This window comes from Bactrocera oleae, chromosome 2 (genome assembly GCF_042242935.1).
Source record: "Bactrocera oleae isolate idBacOlea1 chromosome 2, idBacOlea1, whole genome shotgun sequence".
In the NCBI taxonomy this organism is placed as follows: domain Eukaryota; kingdom Metazoa; phylum Arthropoda; class Insecta; order Diptera; family Tephritidae; genus Bactrocera; species Bactrocera oleae.
The window spans coordinates 22334807-22348044 of NC_091536.1; the positions used below are offsets into that span (position 1 = coordinate 22334807).

Sequence of the window (13238 nt, forward strand, 5' to 3'; positions counted from 1 at the left end):
ATGGAAAAATTTTAAAATTTGACGTACAAATATAAAAAAAAAATGAAAGGAAGATTGAAAGCTTGGCATAACGTAACGTTTTTTGTTTTGTACAAGTAAGATAGATTAGATATAAAGAATTGCAAAAAAAAAACTACAGTGAATACTTCAACGAAAAATTTCTTCATACATACATAAACATGTATATACTCTTTTACAGCCTAAAGACGGAAATTCAGGAGTCTCAAGCATAGTTTCCAGAAACACATCACAAACTTTAATATTTGGACTTACGCCATAAGAGATAAATTTCATAGATTTGATTTATTAATTTGCTAGCGTATAGCCTTTAACAGGTATTGCTATAACCGACCCCATAAGAGACGTCCATTATTTAGATATTATATATTAGATTTAGATATAGATTAGGGCAAGGCGGAAATAAAATTATAAAATTTCAATTGCTCAGACAATAATTTCAATACCAAAGTTCTGCAACTATCTCCATATACGAAATAATATGGCAATGTCTTTGAAAGAATGTATTAATATGAGCAGAAAACACCACTCTCCACATAATACATGTGTATGTGCGAATATTATTCTGAAAAACTCGCGACAAAATATGTATTAGTCTAGAAATGCGATTACTTGAAATTAAGGATAACATCGGAAATAATGTAAACCCATTTGGAAGTAATTGCAATTCTAATTACTTTCAACTTTTCCAGCAACTCAGCATCCAATAAGGCAAATGCGATGCGGGACCAATACAAGGCAATTGGCAACAGCGACAGCAAGCCACCAAGCAAACGGTGCCGCCAGACATAAACAAACCGTAAATAGCGTGAGAAGTCAAACAAAACGAGAGGCAATCACAACAATTGCTATATACAGAACTTGATCAAAGACAGTGGAGACCAGTTTACTAACAATCAACTAAGAAATGCAGCAACAGTGGCAATAAAAACTAAGATTGGAGTTATTTTGAATTTCAATTAAAATTGCAGAAAACTGCACAACAATTGTGGAGGATAGTCGCGGACGAATGAAATAACAATAAATAACAGTGAATGACATCAAGTACAAGCACTTGAAAATAAGGCAATCGTAGACAAAACGGGCCACACAATGTGGAGAAGAAAAGACGTCAAATGGAAGGCAATGAAAATGGCAAATGGCAATGGCAACAACAACAGACGCCTTCGCAGCAAGTAGATGGATAGGGCTGCCGATTTGTTGCTTGCAAGCTGCAATTGCTGCATTAAAAACCAAATCTTCTGACAATCGAATAATCACACCGATAGCAACAGAAGACCCAGCCACTTGCAGTTAACCGAATGAAATGCTGACAGAAAGTAAAGTAAAACGTATGTATACCAAACACCGACGGAGCGACAGATCTTGTAAATAATGGACGAAGCAATCCGTTGCGAGAGACGTCTCACAGCGACAGACATACGTATGTACTCGTACAAACAAATCTAAAGGAGAAGTTGCATACACATAGCCAAACTTACTTACTTTTTCTTTATATTAATGCAGTTCAGTACATTTGGCGCCCTTTGGCACAGGTCGGTAAGACGTGCGGTAAAGTGAAGAATACTTTCTGAGTATTTCGCATTTGCTTGTTTTATAACAATGCCGGAAGAATGGCTGTGTGCAAGACGGAATAATAGTCCATTCGCCGCTTGGCGTGACGTCGGTCTGCCCAGCTATCCGCCTAGCTGACCGAATGAGATGGATGTGAAAATTTGCACGCGCCTTAAGCAACGCATTAAAATTCTACTTAAGATTTCGCATTGTGCGCAACGCGCGAATATTGCAAAATTGCAGCATCCTTTGGTAAAAATTTACGATGCATCGACCGATACAAATATACATAGTTGCACATTCTATTGCTTACGTATATGTATGTACATAATTGTAGTTCAATATACAAGCTCTTAAACATTTTCGTTTATTTGCTTTGTGAATAGTTTAAATAACTCTGATCAGAGGTCACAATTAGCTTGTAAATCTTTAAAACTAATACTGAACCTTGAACAATGAGAGTTGTCAAACATTTAAGAAAAAACAAACTAAAATTTATAGTTTTGGTATTGCAGCTAGAAGCAGTAAGTTTTATCGTAAAATTAGTTCAGACAAAATTGAAGATCAGAAAATTATCTAACATACAGGTTGGTTGAAAAGTTTCTACGCACGAAATGAAAAAATACTATTTTTGGTATGTAATATATTTTTTTATTCAATATAAACTCCCTTAACTTCAATACACTTATTCCAATGATCCTCCAATAGTTTCACGCCATCGCTATAATGACTTTCCGGAAGCTCTGGAAAATACACGGCTACGGCTGTAATAGCTTGCTTATTCGATGAAAAACGTTTTCCACGAAGGAATTGTTTCAGATCTTTTCTCACGAATTTTTTCATCTAGCTGATCCAAAAGAGAGCAATAATATTCAGAGTTGATTGTTTTATCTTTCAACAGATAATTAATTAACCAAATTTCTTTTGCATACCAAAAAACTGATTTGTAGCTGAACAAACAGCTTCAGTCTACTGTAAACGTTCTGGTGTCAATTTAGGATCATTGTGGTAGATCCAAGTCTCATATATAGCTATAAAACGAATAAACCGGTTTCATTCTGTTTAAAACGCTCCAAAGTATGTTAAAAAATTTATTTTCGTTCCAGTTTTTGTTGAATTATTAACGTGTCTTTCCAGACAGCTTTTTCATATGTAATTCTATATGTAATATATGAAGTACATACATATATTTGCAAGTGCTTGTATAATTAGGCTCACACAAATGCTCCCACTGATATTACAGCATGTATAAATAAAGTTTTTGAAGTTTGTAATTACCTATACATACATATATATGTACATACATAAGCTATGACTAACAAATCATGCTTTTCCAAAAAAATACAGAGCGATTTTCAGTATTCCTGCTTGTTGCATGCGCTTTCGTGCTGGTCTAGAGTATGTATGTACTCGCATACGAGAATAATTTGTGTTTGTAGGTTTTTAGTTCAAACTCGCTCAGTGAAGAGTGCATGTGAACTTGGTTAAGCACCCAAATAAAATAAAGTTTTTTCATTACATTTTTTATTCACCTTCAATTGCTTTTTTTGCCACTGTATTACTTTAAACTTTTTTATAAAGTCCAAAAACTTAGCCTGCTACTAATCATGTAAGTTTTAGAACAATATTTTGTTTTCGAAGCAAGTAAATATTCGACTTTTATACTTTAATTCACAATTTTAATGTGTAAGATACCTATATATGTATATGTAATAGCTTAAAATTGAAGTCTTCATAAAATTTTGTTTCCCTCAAACACTTTCGAATCAATATTTTCTACGCAATTTCCAGCAAATCGAGTGTAAAACCCGTTTGACTACTTGCTAGAACGAAAAGTGTTTGTTACTGCCTTGCTGCATGCAGCATACACATTCGACACTTCCACTTGCATAAGTTGCGTGCAACGAGTACTTTGAGCAATGCAAGAATCTTTGTGCGAATAGTTTATGATTTTCTCAAGTCTGCTGTTAGCTGCAGTTCATCCATAACAATTTCCCAAACTCCAAAGACACGCCGTTGTTTAAGCAAACTTTTCAAGCTCTGCGTTGCACATTTCAGTGGAAGTTGAAGTGCAGTACTTTTGTGCAGCATAGCTCACTTTTCGGGAAAGAGCAGAAAACGAATGGAGTGGCTGTGTCGAAGTGGTTGTGCAACTGCAATTTGCACTTGAAAAAGTTTCGCACGCCACCCAAACACCCCTCGGGCCCATTAGATTTGCAGTCTTGCTACAGCATCACTGCGCATAACGATGAGAAATGGCGACTGGTTATGCGTACTATAAGAAGTTTGGCCAATTAAAGGTACATGCCGACATTCAGCTTTGTTATAGCGAAATGGCTTTCTGCATTCATTACTTTCACCACCATGTATGCATGTGTGTTTTTCACATTTGCGCTACTCCCGTTTCGTCATATTTTACTCCTTTGCCGTGAAGGTTGCACTTGAATGGCTCAAACTTTGTTTCGAACTTACGAAAAAGTTCTAAATTCTAGCTGCATATTTTTTGACGTTATATACATATATATTTTAATTTTTAATGTTTGGAGTGTGCTTAGTAAACTTTTAAAACCGCTTTGTAGATACGTACTAATGCGAGACAGAGAGTGTTGTCGTCTGAGAGTGCTCTATTACTTTTGTATTTGCCATTTTTACTTTATATAAGCTTGAGGGCAATCACCGAACATTGATTGATGTTTTAGTATAAAATATAAATATAAAAGTATAAAAATCTATACTTTATTCTTATCAACCACATTGGTAAACTGTGAGTGTCACTTAATCGCAGAATGCAATTAACCGATTTTCACTTCAACAACCTTTGCAAATACAATAATTAAGTTCTTGTAGCTCAAACAAAGCAGCGAAGCTTGTTATGGATTGTATTGTTCGAATCCTACTACAATCAATTCTAGGTATTCGTAAGTGGCGTGATTGGCCGTTATTATGATTCGATAAGGTATACATACATGTATGTACATACGAGGAGTGTTCCAAAAATAACGGATGTTTCGTTTATTGAAAAAAATACTTATTCATTTGTCTACAATAATGTTTTTCAAAAAAGTCCTCATTCAATATTATGCACTTATGCCGGCGCTTCTTACAATCGTTTAAACACTTCTGAAACTCGATTTTTGCAATAGCTTTTACCTGTTTCAGCGTTGCGCTTTTAATGCCTTCTAAATGCCTATAAAACGACGGCCTTTAAGCTTCTCTTTATGGTATTTTTGGAAATGCGAAAAAGTCACACGGAGCTGAACATCATTACGAAATTGTTTCGGGCCAAAAATTCACGAACAAATTTATTGATCCTTTGAATCGTAATGTTCACCTTATAACAACTTACTTTTAATAATTACAACACCGTTAATCTTTACACAGAATACTGGATTATCGTACGATCGTTTTGCTTAGCATTGAATATCTTTGTTAATTAAGTACAATACGCGTTGTAACTTTACACATTGCTGTCAACGTGTCTTAGAATAGCAATACTAGAACTGCGAGTGAACAATAAAAGCGAAATTGTTATTTGAAAATTCAAAAACTCTCGCTATTTGCGAATTAGTGTTATAACAACCTTTTTTAAAAGTTGCATATGTATATATGTCCATAAATATATAATTTGAAAGTTAAATTATATCTAAAAGCAGAAAACTAGAGGCGACTAAACGTAATGTATTGAGGACATTACATACCTCTAAATAATTTAGCACAACATTGTCGCTATGGTTATATGAGTATCATCATCATTCGTTGACGCATTGCAGTAACGTCTTATTACCCAAACGGTGGGTGCATTTCTAATGCCCATAAAAGTGTGGCAATAGCAACAGCAACAGCAACAATAATGCATAATAATGGCTGTAGGTCCACAATTACCGTGGCAGGCAGTATGAGCCGTGTACCGGCCGAAAACAACAGCAACACGCTCAACTGAATTGTTTGTTCAATAAAAGCAAAAACTAAACCTCACCTAGTCAACTAAAACAAAAGCTAAAGTAGCAACAAGCATACACAAACAATTAATTAAGCACAGTGGCAACACAAAAGCAAAATAAAGACAAACATTAACAATTGCAGTAAAAAACATCAGAAGCAACAACAACATGTGTAGTAAATAAACAAAAGTGCACACATACAAATACAAAGAGATATACTCGTAAAAATCCTCATTAAATAGTGAATACACGATGTTGCCACATTTTTATGGCGCACCGCAAGCAACTAAAACACACTCGTTTCGAAAAACATTGTACAGTGGCTTTTGGGTAAGAAGCGAATACACAAAATTGCATTGCAAAAAATACTTTACGTAGTTCAAAGTGCAAATTCATTGATCAAATTTATGCTCAGAATCTGTTTTAATAGGAAAACTACAACAATTAGTATATTGAAAAATTCCATCTTTGCAGTCACAGCATCTGTAAAGTCTGGAGTGTATCAGGTCCAGAATATTGACAGTTTGGTGCACAATTTAGTGCGACAGGCGTAATCGTACATTTCCACTGGAACTTTTGCTCGATTGCCGATTAAGGGGCAATTCAACTAGTGTGAAATTTTGCAAACTAAATTTTTTCATATTTCCATATTTTATACCTTTAAAAATGACATGCTAAAATTTCAAATCGATACTTTTTGAGTTACAGCCATTTATAGGCTAGGCGCCCAGTTCAATCGGTTTATCTTTAAACGCGTTTTGCTCGAACCGGCATTTTTCGAATTTGTTGAAGTGATCACGAAGACAAATGATCCGACTATCATGAAATTTTTTTCTGCCATAATTCAACATACTAAATTTGTGATACAATTCAGCTTTTTTTTCAAATGCCGCCATTTTGCCAATTTTAGATTTTTAAAAGAAGATCATTTTTTGCAAGGTAATCAAAGAAATAATGGCCGACGTTTGCACCCGCTGGTCATCTGGCTAAATTAAATAAAACAAAAGTAACAAACACCAAAAAATACAGGAAAGTATGGTAAGTTTGTAAACGGTGTTGTTGTTTACATACTTTGCATTGTTTTCATTATTGTTTACAGGTTAACGCTTTGTAACCGTCCGACTGGATTTAAGCTGCGCACTTTTCAGCAAAAACCCAAACCCGCCAGTATACCAGTATGGTAGCGATAATAGTGTGTGTCCATGTAACTTTAATGGCTGTTGTTGCGACAGAGTCAGCCAACATTTAACTACTAGTGGCACAAAGCGGTAATTTGACCGACACAACGCACCTGCCACCATTTGTTGCATAGCTTAGGCAGCGAACCAGAAAACGAAAGCGCACACAAACACACACTTGCATACTACATATGTATGTATATAGATATGTTTAAAACAAACAAACAAACAATGCTTCATTTGTTCAAGCGACATTAATGGAATGTTGCAAAATGGCAGCAACGGTAAATCACATTTCCTTCATTTCCGGTTCCGGGCAGTAGAGCGCACGCTAACCGCGCTATAAAGGTGTCACAGTGGCATAACCCTAAAACGTAGCAACGTTAAATATATCATTTTTCAAAATGGATTGCGCGCAAAACCGCATCTTTTTGCCGCGCTCCGCTACAGTCCACACTTGTACTTGCTTAATCCTGGCTAAAAGCACATTCCACTTTATTTTTGCATGCTTGACCCGAAACAACGATGTCAAGCCGCTCGTCAGTCACTCGCCACCATGCCGTTCACACGCCCATTCCACTTGCGCTTGGCTGCGCTTCAGTCACTTTAACGAGCTGTCAACCAGCATAGCACATTAAAAATCTATAAAATGCCAAAGGCTACACGTACATACTCGTACATGCAGACCTACAAACCTCGCTCGTCTAACGATAGCCCACGGGTCGTTTAACAGTTTGCTAAGCACTCTTTGTGTGTGTAGGTATGTTGGGCAACACAATTCACTGGAAAAATCAGTCAGTCAACTAGTCACGATGATTTTTTGGAGATGTGGCACTCGACTTTTGATTGTCGGTTTCTTGTCATTTTGTATTAAGGTGCTAGGCATGGTATTTGTTGTCGTAGTCTTTAATAATAAAAGCTTTATGCATACAGTTATCCTTTCACTTTTGCTGCAACACATAATATAAGTATTTTAAATATTTATGTTAGTATGCTATATCTACATTCATTAGTTTTTAAAAGGCACTTTTTGTTCTTGTGTTGATCATGCTCATATTTTGTTTAACTGTATCGTCATGACATGCAAGTTTTATTCTCACGATTTTCATTCGAAAGTGGTGTATGAAAATGATTAGTGATTTTTTCTTTGTTTGAGGGGAGTATTTTTGTAACGAAAGTGAAATAAAAATACGCTTTTAATTTAATTGCTATTCTTACAATTAATTTTTTTGTCAAAATTTCCAAAAAAAACAAATTTTAGTAAGCAATTCTTTATTCGCGTGAAACAGCTTGTAAATATATAAAATCTTGTTTAATATAAATTGTAAGTAAATTCATTCGAACACAAAACTTGCTCACCAATAAACTGAGAATTGCATTGCCACAAAACTTGGCAGCATTGAAGATAGACCACATTAATGAAGTATCCGCATGCTCTCTTGCTTCAATTCAACTCGATAACTTTATTGTTGCTTTCACATGTGAATTTTTTGACAAGTGAGCAGAAGCTAGCAGAGAAATGGCGAATCGAAGACAGATTTTATATGCTTCAGCGCTTTACCTTGCCAATGATATATCTAATATCCTCCGTAACATGGCGTAAGCTACCCGCTTAGTTGGTTAGCCTGAATTAATTGTTATTTAACATTTTTTAAAAAACGCTTGGGTATTCGTAGTTATGATTTGATTTTGAACATCTGATCAAATTGACCTAGACTGAAAAAAAATAAAATTTCACGTATTTTAATACAAACCTTTATTATCGCCTTCAAAATAGGCTACTTAGCCAATACAAGCATTAAAACGTTTAATACAGTTTTCAATACACTTGTTATAAGCCGCAGCTGAGTTGGCCTTCAGTGCCTTCAGCGAATTTTGGTTTTTTCACGACTTTCTCTGAATGCTTTGCTCCAGCCAAATACTTGTGTTCGTAATAAAGTATGCTCCACAAAAAAACTTCTGCAATATTTTTAATGACTTCGTAGCCGTGATTCCATTGGAAACACGAAACTTCAAGCAAACTCTTTGTTCAATTTTTGTTTCCATGGTAAAAATCACCAGTTAAACTTTTCGCGTCGTAAACAAACAGCTGCCAACCACACTAATTGACATATGGATAATTGCAGCTAAACTAGGAAGAGATAAATATTTTTCATTTTAAGTGATATTTGTGATCAAAATGTAATCACTAAGCATTTCTACAATTATTTGAATGCATTAAGAACATTTCCTAATCGTTTACATTTATGACTGTCTAATCGATGAACCAGAATATGTAAGTGCTTTTATAAATAAATTTAGTAGTTTAGCATTAATTGGTTTTCTATGCAATAAACTGTATTTTTGTTTATTTTAAAAATATCTTTTTTTGTTTAGCATATAAATAAAGCGATTGTGAATCAAACGCTAATAATTTTCAGATTTTGGTTGAACAGCGATAGACGAAAATCATTGATACAGTTGGAATACAGTAGGACTAACTGTTGTTAACAATAGGCCCTAGGTCGCGGTGCATACCTCATTTTCATTGTAACCGTTGTTATTGCAGTGCAAGTACATATAAATATATGTATGTACATACATTTATTTACATTTGTACAAAAAAAAACACATGCAACATGAAAATGTTCTTAATTGAATAAAATCTTGTGTAAACAATAATTCACCGTATGAACACGAATTCCACTGAATTTGTGAGAATTTCAAAGTCATAAAATTAATTGCGCAAATATTATTGCTGCAGATTTATTTATACATTTATGTATGTACTACATAAAATATGATTTTCGGGAATTATTTAAGCAATGTGCATGCAATTTTAGTAATAAATTATCAAGAAAATTTATCTTATTCAAGGGTGTTATAAAATCCAATACAAATTTGTGTCATTGTCATTTTGTGTTTTATTCTTATGTTTTCCGCTATAGAAATAAAATTAAATTATATCGCAACATGCATATAAATAATTTTCTTAACTTACATTTCAAATCTGTCAGCGACTATCCACTTGCTTTTTTTCTGATAACCAAAAATTGATTTCCGTGACAGCCAAAATCGATAGAATTTCTGTTTCGAACGTCAAACCAATAATATCTGAATTCATGACATCTACTACATTTTTTTTATCGATTTCAATTCTGATGCCGACAACTATCAGATTCTACAACACCCCTGATTTTAGCGTATTTCAAGCCAAAAAAAAACTGGACTACTGCTAATGATCGGAAAATAGAGTCTAAGTATTGATGCAACATGCTTTCGAGAATAATTGCAGTATTGTTTTAATCTACATACGTAAGTATATAGCCACACATAATCAACTAAGCATAATTTCCACAAACTAATTGAATGAAATACATATGTATATATTTTGTCAAATAAATAATTGCTATTTACCTTTTTTTCTTTTCAACCAACTTATGTATCAACAACTTTATGTATGTATGCATGTGTGTATTACAATTTTCCCACGTCAATCGCAGCATGTACGGCATAAAACCACACGTGCGCAGCTGCTTTCTAATCACACAATTATAATCACTCGATCACACCGCACACTCGCACACTTAAAACCACAACACTGAGAATACCCGCACGCATTAAAATAAACATTCACACACCATTTGTATTTTTGTATCTATATTTCCAGAGCATTTTGCCTTAGTGTGTGTAATGTATGCTTGTTGCATGTGTGGATGCCTTTTGACACCGTCGGCACATGCTTAAGCGTCTGTAACAGCGCAATCATTACCAGTCTCAATGGCACTGTTTGTGATCTACAAACACAAATACAAATACAAATGCAAATACAAACATACGCACATAGTTAAGCTTAACACTTCATTTAACTAATATTGAGACGCTTTGGTTCCCACTGGGTGCTGTTACTCTGTGAGGTGGATTAGTGAACGCGTGCCAAGACTTCATAAATAAATAAATAACAATAAAAATTAATCTTAATATCGGCCTCTTGTCACTAATGTTGTTAAAATGTTGGTAACTAGAAGGGTAGCAGCTCAGTTGAGCAGACATTCTTAGTTGAACTGAATGTGGAAGCAAGTTTTATCGATTCGTAACTAACTGTTAATAATAGTGGAGATTATAAATGCTCGCGTAAGAATAAAAGAATATAAATTGATTTACATACTTATGAATAGAGGCTTTTAGAGGAAAGAAATTTTAATGTAGAGTGCTTCTGGAATTTCTGCTTCGAAATTTCTCCAAAGCTCTTCTCTGAAACGTCGGCATGCTTTCTTTGTATGTGTCTCGCCAAATTTGCTGTATGTTTGCCTTTAATTTTAAATTTGCAATGTATTAACTCATTTTTATAATACTTTTTGTCAAAATAAAAGCTTTTGCGTACTGAATTCACACAAATTTCAAAAATATTTACAAAAAAAAAATCACTTTAAAAGTATGCCAACCTTCTGAGAACACAAACGCGATTATTTGAAATTACAGTGAAAAATTAATTCTCATAGCGTTACATTGAATCAAATTTGTGGCAGTTTATCATAAGAATTTCATTTTTAAGCACGTCGTGTATTATTTAACTTAAAAATGCTTATTGGGGATTTTCATTTTGAACCTGACCAACCATTTTTTTGAGTCGTTTCTGGTGCAGTTTTAGCATTTTAAAATAAAAGTGGTTGGTTCGTGGTTCGGTTCAAGGCCAGTAAAAAGAGACCGGTTTACAGTCCTGATTTTAATAGCAGCGGAAACACATGTACACAGAAATTTGGCAAATTTAGCTATTTACTTTAATTTGACATTACGAAGTGAGCGAGAACTTTTAGTTTGTTGACAAAAATTACATAACTTAAGATTAGTATACGCGCGTTTTATCAACGCAATGTTTGCTAAATTTTACTCAAGTAAAACAATACTCAATACTCTCGTATTTTTATAACTTTTTATTTTTCCTCCATTAAATATGTTTTATAAAAGCATTGCCAAACAATTGCGAAACATTTTTCTAGTTGACTAATACTCTTGGGTGTTTAGAGCAGCAAACCAAAATATTAGCGCTCATTTAATAACAAAATACGTGTATATATGTATATATAAATATAAGAAGGGTTATACATATCGGTTTGTATATATAATAAGCAAGCGTATTTTGCAGCTAAAAACGAATTGGCACCAAAAATAGGCGAAAATATTTGTGCCGCTTGGCCAAAAACGATTTTTATCAACGCCACAGCCGAAACCAACTGGCTTAAATGGTCATAATGGGGAAAAAAGTATTCATACTTATATGGCTCGCTAAGTTATTTTTAGCTTTTTCATAGCTCCAAAGCAATTTAGAATTTATTTCAAAAAATTTAAAATTATTTCAAATGAGCAACTTTTTTAATTCAATTAGCTTATGAACGGTTCGCTCTAACCCAAATCTCTATTCAAAACTGCACGCCTATGTGCATTATAAGTTTTCAAACAAAAACGCCTACAGAGTTTACACCAAATCAGCGCTGCAATTGCTAATAACCCGCATTGCACAATCGTTGCATCAGAACTATTTCTGCGCGGCTACTCTGAGAGCGTTATTGATGAAATAAATGAATTCCAAACATTGTACGGTTCTACGCTTGATCGCATCCATTCGCACTGCACCCCAGAGTACGGCATTCGGTTCCACAGTTTAAATTACCATTCAAAGTTACGCATCAATGAATTGTACTTATTTGGACCTACAAAGCGTATACGAAGTGGAAAAAACGCCGACCGAGAGCGGGCAAATGTGTTTACGGGCATCATGTGGCGCGTTGCAAATATGTAGTAATGAGTAAAGTAAACACTCAGAAGTCTTCACACTGTTTATTGTTTATCAATTGAGGCGGACAGTGGCTCATCATTACTCTAATGAAGAGTCCATCAACGCTATGGGCAACGCGGCAGCAAGACAAGGCGGAAAGCCAAGTCAGCTGATTGACAGACACAAATAAAAAACAAATGGCAAGTGAATGCCTGTCACTTGATTTGCGGAATTATAACTGTTTTTTTTTCTCTTTTCACCTATTTTCTTACTTTACTTATCAATTGATTCTTTGTATCATCATCTTCATTGCCGTTGAGAAGGGATGAGCTAGATATTAATGCAAATTGTAATCGATTTGTATAGCCACTTGTTGAAATTCTTGCGATCTTATGTCATACATATGCTGTGAAACTAGAAACAAATTGGTTTGTTCAATTATAAACTTACTACGTAAATATGTACATTTAGTGCATTATAACTATCAAACACTAATTTTATTCCATTGACTTAACACATCGTTTCGGATATTGAAGTTCTCATCATAAAAAGCCCAACTTACAAAATAATGCCTGACACACACATATGATGTTGATAGTGTCTACTGATACGTAATTTTATTCTTTCTTATCTATTTGGTTCCACTCATCAGAAATTTATTAATATGCGTTTAGCCTATAAATAAAATTTACGAATTTGAGGTGAATCGGTTAAAATATATTTTTCAACTAATTTCAAAATTCTTGTAAGTTTACATGAGTACTTTTCTCAAAACAAATCTTTCACTTTGTG

At 34.3% G+C, this 13238-nt stretch overlaps 1 protein-coding gene across 9 annotated transcripts in view; it reads right to left on the reverse strand.

Moving 5' to 3' along the window:
- Sulf1 (Extracellular sulfatase Sulf1) overlaps nucleotides 1-13238 on the reverse strand; it is a 79895-nt gene that overhangs the window by 38816 nt on the left and 27841 nt on the right. The window lies entirely within an intron of this gene.